The sequence below is a fragment of the Phalaenopsis equestris genome, unplaced genomic scaffold (genome assembly GCF_001263595.1).
Source record: "Phalaenopsis equestris unplaced genomic scaffold, ASM126359v1 Scaffold000326, whole genome shotgun sequence".
Lineage (NCBI taxonomy): Eukaryota > Viridiplantae > Streptophyta > Magnoliopsida > Asparagales > Orchidaceae > Phalaenopsis > Phalaenopsis equestris.
The window spans coordinates 520,987-531,604 of record NW_018164768.1 but is presented as its reverse complement, the minus strand read 5'-3'; the positions used below and the strand labels follow the sequence as shown (position 1 = coordinate 531,604).

Sequence of the window (10,618 nt, the reverse complement as noted above, 5' to 3'; positions counted from 1 at the left end):
ATACAAATCTCATCGCACTGGTTATGTTAAAATAATCATAATTATTTAGTACATACATAAGGCTTATATTGTTGAATTTTGATCCACGACCTCCTGAAAAAACATAATTCTAAAAATACCCTTATATTTTAACACCCTAAATCCAAATTTTCTTTTTTTTATTTTTTAATGGCGACACTTCAAACTCTCTTAAAATAATTGGACTAATTTGACACTTTTACTACTTTGGCAATTATCTCTATCATCTAATAAAAAATAACAATTTGAAAAGTATACAATAAAAATCTTTACATTGAATTAAATAAACTAAATTTGACTTACAAATTTGACCAATAATAATAATAAAATTATGTTGGTATTATATTGAATAGTTTGATTTTATAATAGTATTTATAATTTTGTTTTTATTAGTATATCAATAAAGATTGAAAGAAACTGTCAAAAAAAATTTTCATTGATTTATTTAATTAAAAAATATTGAAATATGATTTTTCAAGTAAATTTTTTTTTTTTACTTTTAAAGTTTCATGAAAGTAATTAGGGGCATTATTACATACATGCCGCTCAAATCTTATGTATTTATATATCTAAAATAAATTTTATTTTTTATATTTATACCATATATAAACATAAAAAAATATCACTATTTTAACTTTTAAAATATGAAATATATGTTCTCATGGATAGGTGAAGCGCAACATACAAAGTAAATTTATACGTTTAGGATGGTTTTTGGAGGTAACAAGGATATATGTTAAATAAGTTTTATTAAATTTGATGGGTCTCGGTGGTGACGGAAAAGGAGCTTGAGCAAATGACAAAATAATATCTAAAATTCAGCTTGCAATCAAATTTATTAAATTCGTATTTACATCCTTAAATAGAGAGAGAGTTGACAAAGTCGATAGAACGAGAAAAAAATGATTTAGGGTCTGTTTGGGGCAGCAACAGTTTATCAATAATCTGCTGCGCAACATTTGCTTTAGGAAGTTACTGCGGGAAAATTGTTGCAGATAAATTGAATGACTGTTTGTTTTCTATGATTTAAGAATAACTGTGTGGGCAGCTGTTTTTGGATAAATGAAACATTTGATTTATGTTTGTTTTTTTTTTATATTTAGTTGAATTTAAGTTAAATTCCATGGCTAAATTCGTTAAAAGCATGCTACTAAATGCTGCCTTGGCATTACTTGTGTAAGGGTCTGTTTAGCGCAGCTTCACAACTTTTTAGCTGCAGTTACACTGCCACAGGAAGCTGCCACTGCCCCAGGAAGCTGCTGCGGGGAAGCTGACTGTCTGTTTGGTGCAGCTGTGTGAAAAATGACCATTTTGTCATTATTTAGTAAAACAATTTAAAAAAAGACTGTAACGATGAAATTTTTTAAACTTCATGAGCAAAATTTTTAATGTAATGAATCAGTGAAACTTGAAAGTGTTAATTGTTGGGTAATTTTAAAAGTTATGAATATCAAGATTTGACGACCAAACACATATATTTTAATTTTTCATCAGTTATGAACATGTAAACGTAAACGTTGCTAAAAAATTTAGACTGTGAATTAAAATACCCATTTGTGTTATATGTTACAACAATAATTCATCTTCTACGTAAAAAATGATTTCATGGAAGTACATGACTACTATTTAGTTCAAACTTCAATGATAACTGTCAAGAATTACATAAACACATTTCAAGTAACCGATAATATAAAGGAAGAAAAAAAAAAAAAAAACTCTAAAACTATTATATTATAATGACAATTAGCAAGATAATTTTATTATTTTTAACATTTACACGGTGTAGCTCCCTGCCAGACTTTCCTCAAGTGATGTTCTTCATTCTCGATCAACGTCATCTGGGGATTCGTGCATCAACATGTGTTTCGCCAATTGTGCCGATGCAGTATTGATTAAGTAAATGATAGGTAATAAAAAACATTGTATTGTCGAAAAAAAATAACTGAATTGCTCTCAAGACATTACCTTCAAAAATGACATATAACGCACATCATGTGATATTTCCGCGGGTGTCCGCTCGAAATTAGGATTTGATGGTTTGACGACAAGTGCTGAAAGACTAACAAATGCGCTCAATCCAATTAGAAATACCTGCTAATTGTCTCGAAGGAGTGCTGAAAATGCTCAATCATGGATTCATTTATTCATTTTGAGATAGTATGTACAGTGTTATTGCGAGCACCTCACTTGAAGTAGTTTTGCTTGAACTATGAAGTCCGTGAGCGCCTACGAGTTCCTCAAGAAGTTCGAGTAATACTTCCTGGCTCATTCGAAACATATTACTAAATCTTGTTGGGTGGCCTGCTAGCAACTCCCCAACCTATTTATCACCGATATATGGAGATGTCATGCACGACAACCGATTAATGTACGTAGTGTAGTACTCATAGATTAAGCACATGACAGTAATCAACATTTCTCTCCACCTTCTCCTGCGTGCATCCATGTTAACGGATATTTGTCGTCTTCAACTAGTATCCATATGGATTGGTATATTTCAGTCTAATCCCCATACATTATTGAATTGCTTAAATAAATCATTTTGATAAATATGAAAAAAAAGCAGTAGCATATAATAACGTGAATACTAAATGATTGACATCAAAACAAATACAATAAACAATTAAAATGCATTATAAAGTACTACAATAATAACTCAGATTTAAAGTACAACAATAAACAATTAAAACAAAATGCATTATAAATGTTCATGACATCAAAATAATTGAATATCTCAAATGTTTAGGCGATTATAAAAACACCGAACATAAGTCAATCTGCGCTTAGTTGACATCTTCACAAAGATATTTCTATGAACCGGGTCTTCTATTAATTCTGTTGCAAAGAGATACAATTCGTCATCCTCATAAACTTCTTGTGACTCGCTCAAAATTTATAGTGCCTCCTTTATAGTTGTGAATGAGAAACCTGCTATTCTGCTTTGTAAGCAGAAACAAATTGGGAGAGTTCTTTTCTAAGAAAACTAGCACCATATTTTGTTCTATTGTCAACCCTCGACTTCTTTGAAGGGAAAGTGGTCTCATATTCGTTATGCTCATTTGAAGGGAAAGTGGGCTCATATTCGTTATCCTTCGGGCTGGGGACTTCAGTGGAATCACTTAAACCTCCAAGGGTTCCAATATTGGCAGCGTTGCCAGCAAACCCAATCTCGCTTGAGCAATATGCATAGTTTCCAGTTGCGACCACCCCCCCAAACATGCGGTTGAGTTTTTCCTCTATCTCAGGAATAAACACATTTCCGGTAATATTAAATTTCTTTATTGTAAGAACCACCTACAATGAAATAAAAAAAAATCCAATTAGAAAAAATAAAGAGTAAAAACTAAGTAAATATAGAAATAAAACTCACTGCAAGTCTTTCAGACCATCACTCCTTTGGTGCATCAACTGTTCGTTTAACTAGATCTCAACCTAACTCCGTTGAGCCTCGTTTCAAGTCCTTCCAAATCTTCCAATCTTTCTTAAGCTGATCTCACTTATTCTTCAACTATACTCTCTGTCTGTAATTTTCTTAAAATTTTTTATAATATTTTGTCACCTTTCTTTATTGAAGAAAGTAGTTGGTTTGTTTCCCATATCAATTTCCTTAAGGCAAAGATCGCAAAAAATTATTTTTCGTTTCTTTTCCCCAGAAAGCCAGTGGGGCAAACTCTTTGAACTTATTAGCCATTTGTTTTACTACAACAAAACATATAAATGTAACAATACTTAAGAAAACAAAGTCACATTAAATGATAGGAACAATATGAAGCTTTCATATTTCACCACAAAAACAAATAATCTCATCAAGAGATAAACAAAAACTCAAATTAAGTGTATAAAAATGAAAACTCAGAACTTTCTAATCAAATTTTAGATAAAAGATTAGAAGCAACTAAATTGTTCATATGCATACAAACATATATATCCAACATTAGTTAGTATTGCAAATATGGAGTACATCAAAATAAAAAATAAAAAAAAACAAATAAATCATTACTATACTCATTTAAACTTACCCTTCATGTTCTTGATTTATTTGCTAGTTAACCTAAAAAGTACTTAATGATAGACCGTATAATTAAAAAAATTTCCAAATATTCTTGCTACTTCTCAAAGTAGTTCCTTCTTCACTTCCTCTTGTTCCTTAAAGGAAAGATCAACTACTTCTCCACTATTGGTTGACATTATTTTTTTTAAGGAAAATGCTTCCTCTAAATAAAAAAGAGTGAAGAAAAAAAGTTCCATCGGCATCAATATGATTTACCTCACATGTTTTTCATCTTCATTTTTTACAACTTTTGAAACTTCTCTCTAGCAATGATCAATCATCTTTTTAGAACAAAATATTTCGGAGAGAAACCAAACAATGCAATCGGAGAGAAACGGAACATTGTCAGTTCTTTCTCACCTTATTCTGGGTTTGCGACTTCTTGCAGTGGGGATCAGAAGCAGTCGAATAATACCGATCGGGGAAGAGGAACGCGGTCGGAGAAAAGGAACGATCGAAAGCTCCCTGCGACCTTGCCATGCGATCAAACCGATCAGCGAAGAGGAATCAACGAAGAGGAGGAAAGGGAAGAGATCGGTTCAGACAGAGGGGAAAAAAGTTTATGGACTAGGACAACGGGGTAAAATGTCGCGTTGGAAAGCTGAGAAACGGGTTCCTATACGTGTTTGATAAGAGATCGGTTCAGACAGAGGGGAAAAAAGTTTATAGACTAGGACAACGGGGTAAAATGCCGCGTTGGAAAGCTGAGAAACGGGTTCCTATACGCGTTCGACGTTCAATCGAAATCGTGGGATGCCGCTCATCCAACGCCGCACCAAACAAGCGAAAATAACGTCCAGACGCCACGCCACAGGGAAAAAGCTACGCCAAACATACCCTTAACTATGTAAGAAGAATTGAGTGTTCTGCATGTAAATTTTTTTAATTAAATAAGCTAGTCTATCTACATGCAAGAATAAAAAATCATTTAAATTTTTTTCAGCGAGAGAAGAGAGAGATTTTAGGGTTTGTTGAGGATGTTGATGCGTGGTGGGGAGGGGGATGCCCTCAGCGGAAGGATGGGTGTTATGCCGCTGCAGCTGAAAACGGCTGCATCGGAGATGTCGGCGATGATGGGCGGCGCAGGAAACGAAGGGGGAGCTAGCGGGGGGCAGAGATCGAAGGAGGACAAAGTGTTTCAGTGGGGGCAGCAAGAGACGAGAGAATTGATAGCTATTCGTGCGGATTTTGAGCGGGATTTCACGGTGGCGCTCCGGAATAAGACTTTGTGGGAGGCGGTTTCTTCGAGGATGAGGGATAAGGGCTACCCACGGAGCCCGGATCAATGCAAGCTCAAGTGGAAGAATCTCGTCAATCGATACAAGGTTGGCTTCATCTCTTTTTTTTTTCCTTCGTAGAATGATTTCTAGTTTTATGGTTAATGAATAGAAATCGCCGCGGCATCAAGTTATGGAATTAGTCTGCTCGCTTTGGATCAAGAATATGATTGAGTAACCTTTGTTTATGATTAGTTAGCGTTTATAGGGATCCATAGGTTGGATTGAAGCGTTTAAAAAATATTTGGTTCGTTGAAAGCAAGGATCAAAACTCGGTTTTTTTCTCATTGCTAAATTTCAATTTCGATAGTTTCAGTAATTTAATCTGGCAATCAGTTTTGATTTTTTGGTTGTATATTTTGAAAAAAAATTCTAATCAAGGCTTAACTTTCAATGCACATTGTTGAATCCGAAAATCTCCGGGAAACACACCCATGGTATAGTATAGGGCAAAATAGTGAACATTAAAAGATTCTAGCATTTATTTATGACATGGAGCTACTATTTATTGGAATAAGTCATAGTTATTACAAAATTACAAGTTAATACCATCATTATTGGGTTTGAGGGCCTTTTAGAAATTACAAGAGCATTAGAGTATAATAATGCTGGCGAATATATTAAGGCGATGAGAAGTCTGCCGACCGCTTGCTACACCGTAACTCCATTGGTACATGGTCTGGGATTGAGTAATTAGTCGATCCGCTTTGGAGTTGATCGTCGTTCAATAGGAAATTCTTTGCCTCCGATCGCCCAATCTCAATGCCTTTCCGTTAGCATACTATCCTTCGGTCATCAATAAGGCGTCCGATCAATTGTTTCTCACTCCAGAACCGTCCGTTTGCCTTGAGATTCGCGCTGACATATTTTTCATACACACACATAAAATTTAGTGCATTTTCAGCGGTAGGATTCTAGAAGAATATTGTCTAATGCTCAAGAGCCAAATCCTATGAGTTTCAAGCAAAACTTTCATGTTTGGGGTGTAAATTCAATTTGTTGAAATCTTTAAGTTTTGTCCAAAACTATCAAAACCAACAAAAACAACAAGTATTAGGGGCATATACATACATACCAAACAAATCTTATTTATTTACATATCCAAGCTTTAAACATGTTTACATGTATACCATGCAAATCTTTTACATCACAATAATAAAATATCACTATCAATATATTTTTTTTAAATGTGAAATATAGCTTTTCATGGATAGGTTTATGACACCATGGTGTTATAAATATAAATATCAAGCTTTGGGAGTTAAATATTTAAATACATTAGAATTGTGTGGTATCTACATAAATTTCCCATGAATAAGAAGTTTCATATTGATTTTAACCAAAATCAATTTGATGACTATCTTAATGCTACGAAGTTATTAAAACAAAAACTACCATAAAGTTTAAAATAAAGACTTTCATAAAGTCTTAAATAAAAGCTACTACAAAGTCTTACATGTTTGCTATAAAGTCTCCAATTGTGATTAATCATTAATGTTAGGAGATGAACTATTCCTTATATAAAATTCATGTAATTCTGACTTGTAAAGTATTCCACGTTCGATTCCTAAGTTTGTAATAACCTCTTTATATGTTTGAGGATCCTCGGAGAATCTCTGACTTCTTTTCTCCAAGTTTATTGTGAGTTTATTTTCTCCACATTAATCTTCTTTGTGCTTTCGTGCATATGTCAAGTAATTGGAGAGACTTTTCGTAGCTTTGTTTTCCTCTTGCACACTTACATTAAAGTGAGATGTGAAAATTGCCTTGAGATTGTTGGCTCCATTGACTTTGATGCCCAAGCTCTGGTTTCAATAAGGTATTATTCAATTATCTTTGGAAAGATTTACACACACCTAAACTTCATTTTTTACATATATGCCACCCTACCTATGCATGAGAATGTGTATTTCACTTTTTAAAAGTTAAGATAGTGTTGATGTAGTATGAAAGATTTGGGTGGTATAAATGTAAAAAAGTAAACTTTAGGCGTTATGTATGTAAATACATAGGAATTGGGTTGTTATGTATGTAAATGCCCCTAATCTTTTTTGTTAGCCAATGTAATGATAAATTGCTTAGTGGGTTTACATATAGGTTTCATTGAATTATCTGAAAACCATGAGGGTATTAGTAAGTTACTGGCCGAGTTATTGAGAGAAATTCTACAGTTTGGGCTATCTCCTTCCTATTTACTTTCAAAAAAACTTTTCAGCCCTAGCGAGGTCACTTTGATGAATACAATGGCGTTCTTATTAGTTGGAGGAGCTCGTAGAGTTTGAGGACGAATTCTATACAAAAAATACTCTCCATAAAATTGTTTACATGAGCAGAAGCATGTTAAAGATGAAGTGGAAGTCATCCATGAGAACTTTGTGGAAATAGTAGCAAGTTGGCCTTGCTGAAAATATGGAGCAGTTTAAGCTATCATAGATTATGGGATTTATCACATTAAAATGTTGAAGAAGATAACGCTTAGAGATGGATGAACTTTCCGCTGATTAATCCTAATGAATTGATTGATTTTGGCTATTTTTTATGCATCTAGTAGCCACTATAATAGAAGAATATTATAATATGGTAACTGATAGTTCAAAAATTGTTCGCGAAGATTATCAGAATCTTATTAACAATCAATAACACGAAATAAGTAGGGAACAGCTAAAGAAAGAGAAAGAGATATGGAGTGTGAAGCTCTTCACACTGAAACACTATATTGAGGGGAGTATGAGACTTTCGCTCAAATGATTTAATGCGCAAAGCCTTTATTTTGACCTTATATTTATAATTTCAAACCAGGGTTTGATGCTGCAGGAAAATTTACATTCAATTTATATAAACTAAGAAAATATTTATCAAAACTAAATAGTTTCTTTTTGCAGAACTGCACGAGGCTTGCAGTCAAAAACTCAAAGTGTATAAAAATTCACATTGATAATTGACTAAAATCATCACTAGATGAAGTCAACAACCGACTTGGTCAGATATTGATGATTAGCTTTTAAACTTAGGTGAATACGCTTGTTTGTCCTTTTGGCTGAGTAGGTTCCAAGGGGAGTTCATTGTAAATCTGATAGTGACAAACTGGTGTGTTTATAAAATGCTTAGCGAGTTCAATATAGTGAGTGCATTATGGCTTTGGTGAATTCAGTTTTTACTTTTGACGGTTTCAAGGCGACTTCAACGAGTTTAATGCATATTTGGTGAGTTTAATGTAGATTCTATTGGCTTTTTCGGACATTTGAATCAGGTATCCTGAACTAGGATAATGAAATATTTAAGTTATACTAATGATGTACTTTAGTAATCTTGGTGGAAAGATTTGTGTAACAAATTTAAAGATTGTTATTTAGTAAAATGTCACATTTTCTTGAATGGTTCTATATTTCATGTTTAGTGCCAGTTATCTCTTAACTTGTTGTTTTTCAAGGTGAGAACATATAATTAATGTTATTGTAATGGAGGTATTGGGGTTTTTTTCCTTGGTCCATGTTCCTCCATGAAATGGTCTCTTCAGTTTTTCCAACAAAATTAAGCTTGGTATGTATATTGTGTGGGTTGTGCTTGGTTGACATTCAATTTTCTAACAAAATAAAAATGTTTATAATTGTGATACTAAGAATCAAGCATCAAGTATTTTAGATGAGAACAATCTTCATCTCAAGTCACAACTGTTGACAAAGGTAGATCATTGATTAAATCATTTAGAAGTTTAAGATTTTCATCATTGCCGAAGATAGAACATCGAGAAGTGAGAACCAATCGACATTTATTCTTATTTTCATTTGGGTGTGAAAATTATAAATGAATTACGTTTCTACCGATTGCCAGGATAGAGAGTCCGGCGAAGCGGAAAATGGTAGACATTGCCCATTCTTCGAAGAATTACACAGTGTGTTCACAGAAAGTCCTACAATGCAGCGTCTTCTCTTCGAATCCGAATCAGGAACACCTCGATCAAAGAAGAACCCAAAGCGATCCATCAGCGAGAGATTATACGAAGAACTTTCAGATGACGATGAGGAAGAAGATGAAGAAAGCGATGAAGAACGGCCAAATCAGAGCAAAAAGAGGAAGGCGGAGAAGAACGTTCCACAACAGCAGCAAAGCAGAGCAGGCGGTAAGTCGAGGGCAGCCATTAGTATTCATGAGCTGTTGCAGGAATTCATGCAGAAACAGCAACAAATAGAGTCCCATTGGTGGGAGATGATGGAGCGAAGAGCAGGAATGGAGGCAGACCATGGAGAAGCTGGAGAGGGAGAGGATGATGCTCGAGCGGGCATGGAGGGAGAGGGAGGAGCAGAGGAGAATGAGGGAAGAGTCTAGAGCGGAGAAAAGAGATGCTCTGTTGACTACTCTTTTAAATAAGCTCATTCAGAATGAGCTATGAACAGTGTGATGCTATGAAGCCTCCAGATGAATATTCATAGAATAAATAAAAGATTTAATTACATTTTTTTTTCAATTCTTCAACTTTTTCAGAATCACAGGAAGTTGTTTTACAGTAAGCTTGTAATTTCACTATGTATTTAGGAACACAGGTCATGTTTAATGTTTTATGAGAAATAATAACTTATGGCTATGGGGTGTCTATTATTAGTGGGGTATTTACATACACACCACTAAACATTATTGTATTTATATTTGTAACATTTTAAAATTTTAATATTTACTTGCATATTTGTTTCCTTTTGATGTTAAACCATGTCTATTGTCTTTGGTAGGAACTGTTGTTCATAAATATTTACAATGCTGGAGAATACTAGGGAAAATAAGTTCTCATTAGTCAACTTCAAGGCCACAACATCATCGAAATTGCGCAAATGCTTGATGTGGGATTATTCGACTCTTTATGGTCTTGTATGAGACTTTGAATCATGTTACAATGTTGTTAATGTCATTGGTGAGGATAAAATAGAACCCTCCTAGATGACATTGGAGGAGATGATTTTATAGGGTCATAAATTTGACATTGTTGTTGGAGCTAAGAGATTAAATGGAAAGATTGATTTTATGATTAAATCCTCCTCCTAGTGAGTTTCATGAATTGTGACATGGTTGTTAACATCTCATCAAGATGACCCTCACTGTCGTTGTCGATAGACGATGTGGATGATGATGATGGTGGTGGCTGTTAGAGTGGGACACTTGTTCATTGTGTTTTCAACAAACTTGAACAATTTCAATGTCAGCAACAAAAAAATATGAGCTTTAGGGGTGTTGGATCCTAAATTGTCCTTTATCAACATGCCCCGAGAGTTTATGATTGAGT

General features: G+C 34.1%; 1 pseudogene; it reads left to right on the top strand.

Annotated features, from left to right (window-relative positions):
• The first annotated feature begins 5,005 nt into the window (after positions 1-5,005).
• Positions 5,006-10,013, top strand: LOC110025728 (annotated as a pseudogene).
• The last annotated feature ends 605 nt before the right edge of the window (positions 10,014-10,618 follow it).